Source organism: Megalopta genalis, unplaced genomic scaffold (assembly GCF_051020955.1).
Source record: "Megalopta genalis isolate 19385.01 unplaced genomic scaffold, iyMegGena1_principal scaffold1700, whole genome shotgun sequence".
Classification (NCBI taxonomy): domain Eukaryota; kingdom Metazoa; phylum Arthropoda; class Insecta; order Hymenoptera; family Halictidae; genus Megalopta; species Megalopta genalis.
The window spans coordinates 22,400-36,944 of record NW_027477768.1 but is presented as its reverse complement, the minus strand read 5'-3'; positions in this window follow the sequence as shown (position 1 = coordinate 36,944).

The window sequence follows — 14,545 nt, the reverse complement described above, 5'->3', positions numbered from 1 at the left end:
TAGCGATTTTAAACAAACGATTTAGCTTCAAATTCATGCGAAATGAACAATTTTGCTTCAGATTCATGCGAAATACACGAATTAGCTTTAAATCAATGCGAAACATACGATTTATCGTCAATATCATGCGAAACACACGATTTCGCTTCAAATTCGTGCGAAATAGAGATTTTAAACAAAGATTTAGCTTCAAATTCATGCGAAATGAACAATTTAGCTTCAGATTAATGCGAAATACACGAATTAGCTTTAAATCAACGCGAAACATACGATTTAGCTTCAATATCATGCGAAACACACGATTTCGATTGAAATTCGTGCGAAATAGCGATTTTCAACAAACGATTTAGCTTCAAATTCATGTGATATGAACAATTTAGCTTCAGATTAATGCGAAATACACGAATTAGCTTTAAATCAACGCGAAACATACGATTTAGCTTCAATATCATGCGATATACACGATTTCGCTTCAAATTCTTGCGAAATAGCGATTTAAACAAACGATTTAGCTTCAAATTCATGTGATATGAACAATTTAGCTTCAGATTAATGCGAAATACACGAATTAGCTTTAAATCAACGCGAAACATACGATTTAGCAGAAATATCATGCGATATACACGATTTCGCTTCAAATTCTTGCGAAATAGCGATTTTAAACAAACGATTTAACTTCAAATTTATGCGAAATGAACAATTTTGCTTCAGATTCATGCGAAATACACGAATTAGCTTTAAATCAATGCGAAACATACGATTTATCGTCAATATCATGCGAAACACACGATTTCGATTGAAATTCGTGCGAAATAGCGATTTTCAACAAACGATTTAGCATCAAATTCATGCGAAATGAACAATTTAGCTTCAGATTCATGCGAAATCCACGAATTAGCTTTAAATCAACGCGAAACATACGATTTAACTTCAATATCATGCGAAACACACGATTTCGATTGAAATTCGTGCGAAATAGCGATTTTCAACAAACGATTTAGATTCAAATACATGTGACATGAACAATTTAGCTTCAGATTCATGCGAAATACACGAATTAGCTTTAAATCAACGCGGAACATACGATTTAGCAGAAATATCATGCGATATACACGATTTCGCTTCAAATTCGTGAGAAATAGCGATTTTAAACAAACGATTTAGCTTCAAATTCATGCGAAATGAACAATTTTACTTCAGATTCATGCGAAATACACGAATTAGCTTTAAATCAATGCGAAACATACGATTTATCGTCAATATCATGCGAAACACACGATTTCGCTTCAAATTCGTGCGAAATAGAGATTTTAAACAAAGATTTAGCTTCAAATTCATGCGAAGTGAACAATTTAGCTTCAGATTAATGCGAAATACACGAATTAGCTTTAAATCAACGCGAAACATACAATTTAACTTCAATATCATGCGATATACACGATTTCGCATCAAATTCGTGCGAAATAGCGATTTCAAACAAACGATTTAGCTTCAAATTCATGTGATATGAACAATTTAGCTTCAGATTAATGCGAAATACACGAATTAGCTTTAAATCAACGCGAAACATACGATTTAGCAGAAATATCATGCGATATACACGATTTCGCTTCAAATTCTTGCGAAATAGCGATTTTAAACAAACGATTTAGCTTCAAATTCATGCGAAATGAACAATTTTACTTCAGATTCATGCGAAATCCACGAATTAGCTTTAAATCAACGCGAAACATACGATTTAACTTCAATATCATGCGAAACACACGATTTCGCTTCAAATTCGTGCGAAATAGAGATTTTAAACAAAGATTTAGCTTCAAATTCATGCGAAGTGAACAATTTAGCTTCAGATTAATGCGAAATACACGAATTAGCTTTAAATCAACGCGAAACATACAATTTAACTTCAATATCATGCGATATACACGATTTCGCATCAAATTCGTGCGAAATAGCGATTTCAAACAAACGATTTAGCTTCAAATTCATGTGATATGAACAATTTAGCTTCAGATTAATGCGAAATACACGAATTAGCTTTAAATCAACGCGAAACATACGATTTAGCAGAAATATCAAACGATATACACGACTTCGCTTCAAATTCGTGCGATATAGCGATTTTCAACAAACGATTTAGATTCAAATACATGTGATATGAACAATTTAGCTTCAGATTCATGCGAAATACACGAATTAGCTTTAAATCAACGCGGAACATACGATTTAGCAGAAATATCATGCGATATACACGATTTCGCTTCAAATTCGTGAGAAATAGCGATTTTAAACAAACGATTTAGCTTCAAATTCATGTGATATGAACAATTTAGCTTCAGATTCATGCGAAATACACGAATTAGCTTTAAATCAACGCGGAACATACGATTTAGCAGAAATATCATGCGATATACACGATTTCGCTTCAAATTCGTGAGAAATAGCGATTTTAAACAAACGATTTAGCTTCAAATTCATGCGATGTGAACAATTTAGCTTCAGATTAATGCGAAATACACGAATGAGCTTTAAATCAACGCGAAACATACAATTTAACTTCAATATCATGCGATATACACGATTTCGCATCAAATTCGTGCGAAATAGCGATTTCAAACAAACGATTTAGCTTCAAATTCATGTGATATGAACAATTTAGCTTCAGATTAATGCGAAATACACGAATTAGCTTTAAATCAACGCGAAACATACGATTTAGCAGAAATATCATGCGATATACACGATTTCGCTTCAAATTCTTGCGAAATAGCGATTTTAAACAAACGATTTAGCTTCAAATTCATGCGAAATGAACAATTTTACTTCAGATTCATGCGAAATACACGAATTAGCTTTAAATCAATGCGAAACATACGATTTATCGTCAATATCATGCGAAACACACGATTTCGCTTCAAATTCGTGCGAAATAGAGATTTTAAACAAAGATTTAGCTTCAAATTCATGCGAAATGAACAATTTAGCTTCAGATTAATGCGAAATACACGAATTAGCTTTAAATCAACGCGAAACATACGATTTAGCTTCAATATCAAACGATATACACGATTTCGCTTCAAATTCGTGCGAAATAGCGATTTTAAACAAACGATTTAGCTTCAAATTCATGCGATATGAACAATTTAGCTTCAGATTCATGCGAAATACACGAATTAGCTTTAAATCAATGCGAAACATACGATTTATCGTCAATATCATGCGATATACACGATTTCGCTTCAAATTCGTGCGAGATAGCGATTTTAAACAAACGATTTAGCTTCAAATTCATGTGATATGAACTATTTAACTTCAGATTCATGCGAAATACACGAATTAGCTTTAAATCAACGCGAAACATACGATTTAACTTCAATATCATGCGAAACACACGATTTCGATTCAAATTCGTGCGAAATAGAGATTTTAAACAAACGATTTAGCTTCAAATTCATGCGAAATGAACAATTTAGCTTCAGATTAATGCGAAATACACGAATTAGCTTTAAATCAACGCGAAACATACGATTTAGCAGAAATATCATGCGATATACACGATTTCGCTTCAAATTCTTGCAAAATAGCGATTTTAAACAAACGATTTAGCTTCAAATTCATGTGATATGAACAATTTAGCTTCAGATTAATGCGAAATACACGAATTAGCTTTAAATCAACGCGAAACATACGATTTAGCAGAAATATCATGCGATATACACGATTTCGCTTCAAATTCTTGCGAAATAGCGATTTTAAACAAACGATTTAGCTTCAAATTTATGCGAAATGAACAATTTTGCTTCAGATTCATGCGAAATACACGAATTAGCTTTAAATCAATGCGAAACATACGATTTATCGTCAATATCATGCGAAACACACGATTTCGATTGAAATTCGTGCGAAATAGCGATTTTCAACAAACGATTTAGCTTCAAATTCATGCGAAATGAACAATTTAGCTTCAGATTAATGCGAAATCCACGAATTAGCTTTAAATCAACGCGAAACATACGATTTAACTTCAATATCATGCGAAACACACGATTTCGATTGAAATTCGTGCGAAATAGCGATTTTCAACAAACAATTTAGCTTCAAATTCATGTGATATGAACAATTTAGCTTCAGATTCATGCGAAATACACGAATTAGCTTTAAATCAACGCGGAACATACGATTTAGCAGAAATATCATGCGATATACACGATTTCGCTTCAAATTCGTGAGAAATAGCGATTTTAAACAAACGATTTAGCTTCAAATTCATGCGAAATGAACAATTATCTTCAGATTAATGCGAAATACACGAATTAGCTTTAAATCAACGCGAAACATACAATTTAACTTCAATATCATGCGATATACACGATTTCGCTTCAAATTCGTGCGAAATAGCGATTTCAAACAAACGATTTAGCTTCAAATTCATGTGATATGAACAATTTAGCTTCAGATTAATGCGAAATACACGAATTAGCTTTAAATCAACGCGAAACATACGATTTAGCAGAAATATCGTGCGATATACACGATTTCGCTTCAAATTCTTGCGAAATAGCGATTTTAAACAAACGATTTAGCTTCAAATTCATGCGAAATGAACAATTTTGCTTCAGACTCATGCGAAATACACGAATTAGCTTTAAATCAATGCGAAACATACGATTTATCGTCAATATCATGCGAAACACACGATTTCGCTTCAAATTCGTGCGAAATAGAGATTTTAAACAAAGATTTAGCTTCAAATTCATGCGAAATGAACAATTTAGCTTCAGATTAATGCGAAATACACGAATTAGCTTTAAATCAACGCGAAACATACGATTTAGCTTCAATATCAAACGATATACACGATTTCGCTTCAAATTCGTGCGAAATAGCGATTTTAAACATACGATTTAGCTTCAAATTCATGCGATATGAACAATTTAGCTTCAGATTCATGCGAAATACACGAATTAGCTTTAAATCAATGCGAAACATACGATTTATCGTCAATATCATGCGATATACACGATTTCGCTTCAAATTCTTGCGAAATAGCGATTTTAAACAAACGATTTAGCTTCAAATTCATGTGATATGAACTATTTAACTTCAGATTCATGCGAAATACACGAATTAGCTTTAAATCAACGCGAAACATACGTTTTAACTTCAATATCATGCGAAACACACGATTTCGCTTCAAATTCGTGAGAAATAGCGATTTTAAACAAACGATTTAGCTTCAAATTCATGCGAAATGAACAATTTAGCTTCAGATTAATGCGAAATACACGAATTAGCTTTAAATCAACGCGAAACATACGATTTTGTTTCAATATCATGCGAAACTCACGATTTCGATTGAAATTCGTGCGAAATAGCGTTTTTCAACAAACGATTTAGCTTCAAATTCATGCGAAATGAACAATTTAGCTTCAGATTAATGCGAAATACACGAATTAGCTTTAAATCAACGCGAAACATACGATTTAGCTTCAATATCAAACGATATACACGATTTCGCTTCAAATTCGTGCGAAATAGCGATTTTAAACAAACGATTTAGCTTCAAATTCATGCGATATGAACAATTTAGCTTCAGATTCATGCGAAATACACGAATTAGCTTTAAATCAACGCGAAACATACAATTTAACTTCAATATCATGCGATATACACGATTTCGCTTCAAATTCGTGCGAAATAGCGATTTTAAACAAACGATTTAGCTTCAAATTCATGTGATATGAACAATTTAGCTTCAGATTAATGCGAAATACACGAATTAGCTTTAAATCAACGCGAAACATACGATTTAGCAGAAATATCATGCGATATACACGATTTCGCTTCAAATTCTTGCGAAATAGCGATTTTAAACAAACGATTTAGCTTCAAATTCATGCGAAATGAACAATTTAGCTTCAGATTAATGCGAAATACACGAATTAGCTTTAAATCAACGCGAAATATACGATTTTGTTTCAATATCATGCGAAACACACGATTTCGATTGAAATTCGTGCGAAATAGCGTTTTTCAACAAACGATTTAGCTTCAAATTCATGCGAAATGATCAATTTAGCTTCAGATTAATGCGAAATACACGAATTAGCTTTAAATCAACGCGAAACATACGATTTAGCTTCAATATCAAACGATATACACGATTTCGCTTCAAATTCGTGCGAAATAGCGATTTTAAACAAACGATTTAGCTTCAAATTCATGCGATATGAACAATTTAGCTTCAGATTCATGCGAAATACACGAATTAGCTTTAAATCAACGCGAAACATACAATTTAACTTCAATATCATGCGATATACACGATTTCGCTTCAAATTCGTGCGAAATAGCGATTTTAAACAAACGATTTAGCTTCAAATTCATGTGATATGAACAATTTAGCTTCAGATTAATGCGAAATACACGAATTAGCTTTAAATCAACGCGAAACATACGATTTAGCAGAAATATCATGCGATATACACGATTTCGCTTCAAATTCTTGCGAAATAGCGATTTTAAACAAACGATTTAGCTTCAAATTCATGCGAAATGAACAATTTAGCTTCAGATTAATGCGAAATACACGAATTAGCTTTAAATCAACGCGAAATATACGATTTTGTTTCAATATCATGCGAAACACACGATTTCGATTGAAATTCGTGCGAAATAGCGTTTTTCAACAAACGATTTAGCTTCAAATTCATGCGAAATGAACAATTTAGCTTCAGATTAATGCGAAATACACGAATTAGCTTTAAATCAACGCGAAACATACGATTTAGCTTCAATATCAAACGATATACACGATTTCGCTTCAAATTCGTGCGAAATAGCGATTTTAAACAAACGATTTAGCTTCAAATTCATGCGATATGAACAATTTAGCTTCAGATTCATGCGAAATACACGAATTAGCTTTAAATCAACGCGAAACATACAATTTAACTTCAATATCATGCGATATACACGATTTCGCTTCAAATTCGTGCGAAATAGCGATTTTAAACAAACGATTTAGCTTCAAATTCATGTGATATGAACAATTTAGCTTCAGATTAATGCGAAATACACGAATTAGCTTTAAATCAACGCGAAACATACGATTTAGCAGAAATATCATGCGATATACACGATTTCGCTTCAAATTCTTGCGAAATAGCGATTTTAAACAAACGATTTAGCTTCAAATTCATGCGAAATGAACAATTTTGCTTCAGATTCATGCGAAATACACGAATTAGCTTTAAATCAATGCGAAACATACGATTTATCGTCAATATCATGCGAAACACACGATTTCGCTTCAAATTCGTGCGAAATAGAGATTTTAAACGAAGATTTAGCTTCAAATTCATGCGAAATGAACAATTTAGCTTCAGATTAATGCGAAATACACGAATTAGCTTTAAATCAACGCGAAACATACGATTTAGCTTCAATATCATGCGAAACACACGATTTCGATTGAAATTCGTGCGAAATAGCGATTTTCAACAAACGATTTAGCTTCAAATTCATGTGATATGAACAATTTAGCTTCAGATTCATGCGAAATACACGAATTAGCTTTAAATCAACGTGAAACATACGATTTCGTTTCAATATCATGCGAAACACACGATTTCGATTGAAATTCGTGCGAAACAGCGTTTTTCAACAAACGATTTAGCTTCAAATTCATGCGAAATGAACAATTTAGTTTCAGATTAATGCGAAATACACGAATTAGCTTTAAATCAACGCGAAACATACGATTTAGTTTCAATATCAAACGATATACACGATTTCGCTTCAAATTCGTGCGAAATAGCGATTTTAAACAAACGATTTAGCTTCAAATTCATGTGATATGAACAATTTAGCTTCAGATTCATGCGAAATACACGAATTAGCTTTCAATCAACGCGGAACATACGATTTAGCAGAAATATCATGCGATATACACGATTTCGCTTCAAATTCGTGAGAAATAGCGATTTTAAACAAACGATTTAGCTTCAAATTCATGCGAAATGAACAATTTAGCTTCAGATTAATGCGAAATACACGAATTAGCTTTAAACCAACGCGAAACATACGATTTAGTTTCAATATCATGCGAAACACACGATTTCGATTGAAATTCGTGCGAAATAGCGTTTTTCAACAAACGATTTAGCTTCAAATTCATGCGAAATGAACAATTTAGCTTCAGATTCATGCGAAATACACGAACTAGCTTTAAATCAATGCGAAACATACGATTTATAGTGAATATCATGCGAAACACACGATTTCGCTTCAAATTCGTGCGAAATAGAGATTTTAAACAAAGATTTAGCTTCAAATTCATGCGAAATGACCAATTTAGCTTCAGATTAATGCGAAATACACGAATTAGCTTTAAATCAACTCGAAACATACGATTTAGCTTCAATATCATGCGAAACACACGATTTCGATTGAAATTCGTGCGAAATAGCGATTTTCAACAAACGATTTAGCTTCAAATTCATGCGAAATGAACAATTTAGGTTCAGATTCATGCGAAATACACGAATTAGCTTTAAATCAACGCGAAACATACGATTTAGCAGAAATATCATGCTATTTTCCCCGATTTCGCTTCAAATTCGTGAGAAATAGCGATTTTAAACAAACGATTTAGCTTCAAATTCATGTGATATGAACAATTTAGCTTCAGATTCATGCGAAATACACGAATTAGCTTTCAATCAACGCGGAACATACGATTTAGCAGAAATATCATGCGATATACACGATTTCGCTTCAAATTCGTGAGAAATAGCGATTTTAAACAAACGATTTAGCTTCAAATTCATGTGATATGAACAATTTAGCTTCAGATTCATGCGAAATACACGAATTAGCTTTCAATCAACGCGAAACATACGATTTAGTTTCAATATCATGCGAAACACACGATTTCGATTGAAATTCGTGCGAAATAGCGTTTTTCAACAAACGATTTAGCTTCAAATTCATGCGAAATGAACAATTTAGCTTCAGATTCATGCGAAATACACGAACTAGCTTTAAATCAATGCGAAACATACGATTTATCGTCAATATCATGCGAAACACACGATTTCGCTTCAAATTCGTTCGAAATAGAGATTTTAAACAAAGATTTAGCTTCAAATTCATGCGAAATGACCAATTTAGCTTCAGATTAATGCGAAATACACGAATTAGCTTTAAATCAACTCGAAACATACGATTTAGCTTCAATATCATGCGAAACACACGATTTCGATTGAAATTCGTGCGAAATAGCGATTTTCAACAAACGATTTAGCTTCAAATTCATGCGAAATGAACAATTTAGGTTCAGATTCATGCGAAATACACGAATTAGCTTTAAATCAACGCGAAACATACGATTTAACTTCAATATCATGCGAAACACACGATTTCGATTGAAATTCGTGCGAAATAGCGATTTTCAAGAAACGATTTAGCTTCAAATTCATGCGAAATGAACAATTTAGCTTCAGATTAATGCGAAATACACGAATTAGCTTTAAATCAACGCGAAACATACGATTTAGCAGAAATATCATGCGATATACACGATTTCGCTTCAAATTCGTGAGAAATAGCGATTTTAAACAAACGATTTAGCTTCAAATTCATGTGATATGAACAATTTAGCTTCAGATTCATGCGAAATACACGAATTAGCTTTAAATCAACGCGGAACATACGATTTAGCAGAAATATCATGCGATATACACGATTTCGCTTCAAATTCGTGAGAAATAGCGATTTTAAACAAATGATTTAGCTTCAAATTCATGCGAAATGAACAATTTAGCTTCAGATTAATGCGAAATACACGAATTAGCTTTAAATCAACGCGAAACATACGATTTAGTTTCAATATCATGCGAAACACACGATTTCGATTGAAATTCGTGCGAAATAGCGTTTTTCAACAAACGATTTAGTTTCAAATTCATGCGAAATGAACAATTTAGCTTCAGATTAATGCGAAATACACGAATTACCTTTAAATCAACGCGAAACATACGATTTAGCTTCATTATCATGCGAAACACACGATTTCGCTTCAAATTCGTGCGAAATAGCGATTTTAAACAAACCATTTAGCTTCAAATTCATGCGATATGAACAATTTAGCTTCAGATTAATGCGAAATACACGAATTAGCTTTAAATCAACGCGAAACATACGATTTAGCAGAAATATCATGCGATATACACGATTTCGCTTCAAATTCTTGCGAAATAGCGATTTTAAACAAACGATTTAGCTTCAAATTCATGCGAAATGAACAATTTAGCTTCAGATTCATGCGGAATACACGAATTAGCTTTAAATCAACGCGAAACATACGATTTAGCAGAAATATCATGCGATATTGTCACGTCCCGGGCTGGGCTTCCCCTTTTTCTTTTTAATCGCGATCTTTCCATCCCAAACGGTACGTACGTCCGAATCTGAACGAGGCCCGACGAACAGAATGCACAAAATCTAACAAATTTACTTATAGCTATTACTCATCGGTGTTGAATGATGCACTTGATTTGATATTGTGTCCAGGTGTGATGAGGGAGTTGCAGGAGGTTGGCTAGTTCCGCCGAGTCGCCTGGAAAGAGCTGCTTCTGAAGCCTTGTGGTACGTTAGCGAAGCACGTTCGGAACATATACTTATTTGTGGGAACTTTAACAGTATGAACTCCCGACGCGGATGAGGACGTTGGGTTTCGGTAATACACAATAACGTTCACGGTGCAATTAGGTAAAAATAATAATAATATATTCTATTTATAAATTGGTTACACTAAACACTTAGAATCTACAATTAACGATATGGTATTTAGACTAAGAATACGATTTGGAAATAACAAGGCGTATCACGCGAGAAGTTGAAGTTATTAATGCGCGGGACTCTCATAGGAGACGTCGTTTCTCCTCGGAGTCTGGAACTGAAGTGTAGAGCCGTCCGCGTTTCCTTGGCGCGTCGAGTCCGGCCGGTGGAGGGGCGACGTTGGTGCGAGGGAGAGCGCATCTGCTGACGATAGTCTGTCTCTCTCTCTGGGCGTTGTGAGATCTGCTGGTGCTTGCAGTTTCCCGTGGAGCACGGTTGACTGCGAGCGTGATGGAATGCGCTGAGCTTGCAGTTCTCAGCGCGAGCGGATGCATCACGTGCGTTCTCTCTTACTCCTGGTGCACCGTGAGATTTGCTGCCGTCTGCAGGATCCCATGGAGCGCGACTATCTGCGAGCGTGATGGTATTTGCTGACCTTGCAGTTTTCGCGGTGTGAACGGATTGCAACTTTGGCGCGCTACTAACTTATTCTACATTATACATAGGCGTATGCATTAGTTTGTTATTGGTATTTGAATATTTAACTTATAGTTATTTGCTTATAATGTTGGCTTATGTTATCGTGTGTGTGTGTGCGTGTGGTACACAATGCTTGTATATGTGTTGTGTATATGTGTGCTTAAGAAATAGGATGTTGTATGTGTTACAATTGTGTACTTATGAACTAGCACAAAACGTAGTATGTAATTTGCGCAGACATAGTATGGAGTATAGAATGTGTTATATATTATAGAATGAAGCATAGGGTGGGGAATGGAGTGTAGTGTGGAATAAGGTATGGAATGTAGTATATGATGGAGTATAGGACGGGGTATAGAACATAGTATAGAATGAGGTATATGATGCATATAATGTATGTATGTATCCTAGCTTAAAGCTAACGCAACACGACGACAGTCGTTACACCTCCCCCCTTAGGGAGGAAATTTCACGGAGTGGAATTTCCTGGTTCGGGCGACGGTACAAGGGTTTGAGTTTTAGGCATTCTGCACCACGGGGCTGGGGTGAGGGTGGGCCGTGGCTGTTGTTGTCTGTGTCTTCTTGGGATATTTCGGGTCCAGGGTTCTCCCTGTCGCGCACATTGTTCAGATTGTTTTGTTTTAGGAATATAAAGAATCTAGTTAAAGAACTCCATATGGCTCCTATTATGTGGATGCTCCATCCGTAAAGTCTATGGAGGGCTATGCCATTCATTACTGTGTTTATTATAGTTTTTAGCACTTTTATTAACACATAGAGTCCAATTATTCCCGCACTCACTGAACCGAACGTTGTGAACCCGGACCACAGTCTTTCTACCGTTGATTCGGCGATCCGTTTGAGTGATTGTTCGTCGAACAGGTTTGATATTTGCACTGAATCTGTTGCGTATTGGCGGCCCGATGCTCCTTGTGCCAGTGAGTTGATTACGGAGATCTTTTCTATCGGGAAGAGGATGTGCTCGCTTAATCTCCGGATGTCCTCCTTGGAATATATTCCTCCGTTCGCTAGATTGGCTGGGTTCATGTACTTCCAGGTGGATCTGCTAATACTTTGGAGTGGCGGAGGTGGTACACTTTCCATGGGTTTCGGCAGCATTTGATACCAGGTTCCGTGAAGCTTATAGCAGGTGGGGATTAGTTCGCTACATTCCTTCCTGGTCCCTGTTTTAACTAGAATACGCGTCCTCGGCGTGAGGAAGAATGACTCGTTCTTATAGGTCACCGGCAGCTCATCGTAGCACTCTTGCACCTTCCTGATTGTGCAGGGTACTGGTACACATTTGACGACGTGTATTACTTCTCCTGACTGCAATGCCATATGACCTGGTTCTTTTGTAATTGCAGTAGCCACTTCTGCTGGTGCGGAATGTATCATCATGACTGCGTTTCTTTGGACTTGCTGCTCGATGTCGCATTTTTGGCGCATTATATCGTTGTACAGGGCGATAACTTGGGAACTTATGTGCTTTTCTATGTATATGAACTTGGCGTTCACGTAAGTGAATATGTCCAGGTTGTCGACTTTCCTGGCTCCGGCGTTCTTGAATTTTCCCTCGTGCGTTATTTCCAATATGAGTAATTTCGGATGTTCCGTTCTCAACAGTGTGTATCCACATACGGATGTTCTTTCTGTTGTGGTCAGGGCAAAAGCCGTTTCTTCGTTTGCCACCGTGAAGAGGGCTGTTAAATTGTTGTTGGTCGTGGAGGTTTTAATCGCTTTTCCTTCGTAGAGCACCTCATATTTATTAAAGTGGCAATGCTGGTCGATGGGAATGCTTGTCCAGTACGAGAATCCCTCCTCGGAGTCCATACAATGATCCGTATCCAGGGAACACCGCTGACCCGAGGGTAAAATGATTTCGTTCGATGATAGTTTAATTGGGGCATGGAAATTTTTCAAAGTGATCTTGATTACTGCTTGTACTACGACGCCGTCCCATGTTCCGTAGGGGTCGCTGTACGTTGTTCCCTTGCAAGCACCATCCTGTTGTATTTGTCCTGCTAAAGTAACGCCGCGTGATGTTGAACTGTTTCCCAATATACCGGTGATTTGCACAGACGGTGGTAAGAACAGGTAGCCGGATTCGTGAAGTGTGTTACAAACATCTCGCGGCGTACTCAGGATGTACTGTTGTCTTCCATTATTTACAACAGATATATGTGAATGCATGCCACAGTAATAAATCGTACGATCGATTTCAACTCTGCACTGACGGACTGTGGTTTCTTCGAAGTCTATTAATTGGAGAAGTTGCACGTTTGAGGTTTGCGAGATTGTTTTGCTGATCCCGTGTTCGCATTCGGGTTTGTCCATTATTGAGAAGGTAGTAACATTCAATGTTGGACTGTTACAATCGTATCCGATAAGAGCTGATGTTGAACGCAAGAGTGTAAGTACTAGGAACGGTTTGAAGTTCATGTTGCTGTTGGTGTCGATGTCGAGGTGTGACTGATGATCTTGGAGCTCCTGTACTGTTATATAGGTGTTGGCTGTTGAGGTGGGGGGCGTGGTAAGGGCAGTGGGAGGGCTCGTGGTTGTTGGTTGGTCTTCTTCTCGTTCTGGGGAGGGGTTCGTGGGGGCGGTTTCTTCTCGTGGGGGCGCTACGACTGTCGTTCGGATTTTCTGTATTGTTCTCGCTCGCTTTAACTTATTCATATGAACGATTTTAATTCGATTTCCTATTTTGATTTTTGCATTCGTTTCCCCTATGGTCTGTAAGATTTCATATGGCCCGGTGTACTGCTGGTCAAATTTGCCCTTCCGGGGTTCCTTGAGGAGGAACACCTTGTCCCCTGAAGCGAATTTTGCTAGATTTAATTTCTTATCATAGTATCGTTTTGATCTACCTTTAGCCATGATTAGGTTTTCGCGAGCCCTTTCTTGTGTTAATGAGATTTTTCTTTGGAGCTCGCGGTAGTAGCTATCGTAGGTTTCGTTTCCGATGTCTAAATTCTCTTGGTTAGATGAAGGAACTCGGGCCAAACTACCGAATACCAATTCGTGTGGTGTAAAATTTGTTCCCTCATGGGTACTTGTATTATAACTGAACATAGCAAGGTTTAACCATTTATGCCAGTCGTTCTTTTTCGTGAATTGTTTCAAATATTCTGTGAGCACCATGTGGGAACGTTCAATGGAGCCATTGCTCTGAGGGTGAAAAGCTGTTGTTTGTACTTGCGAAATTTTAAAACGTTTGGCA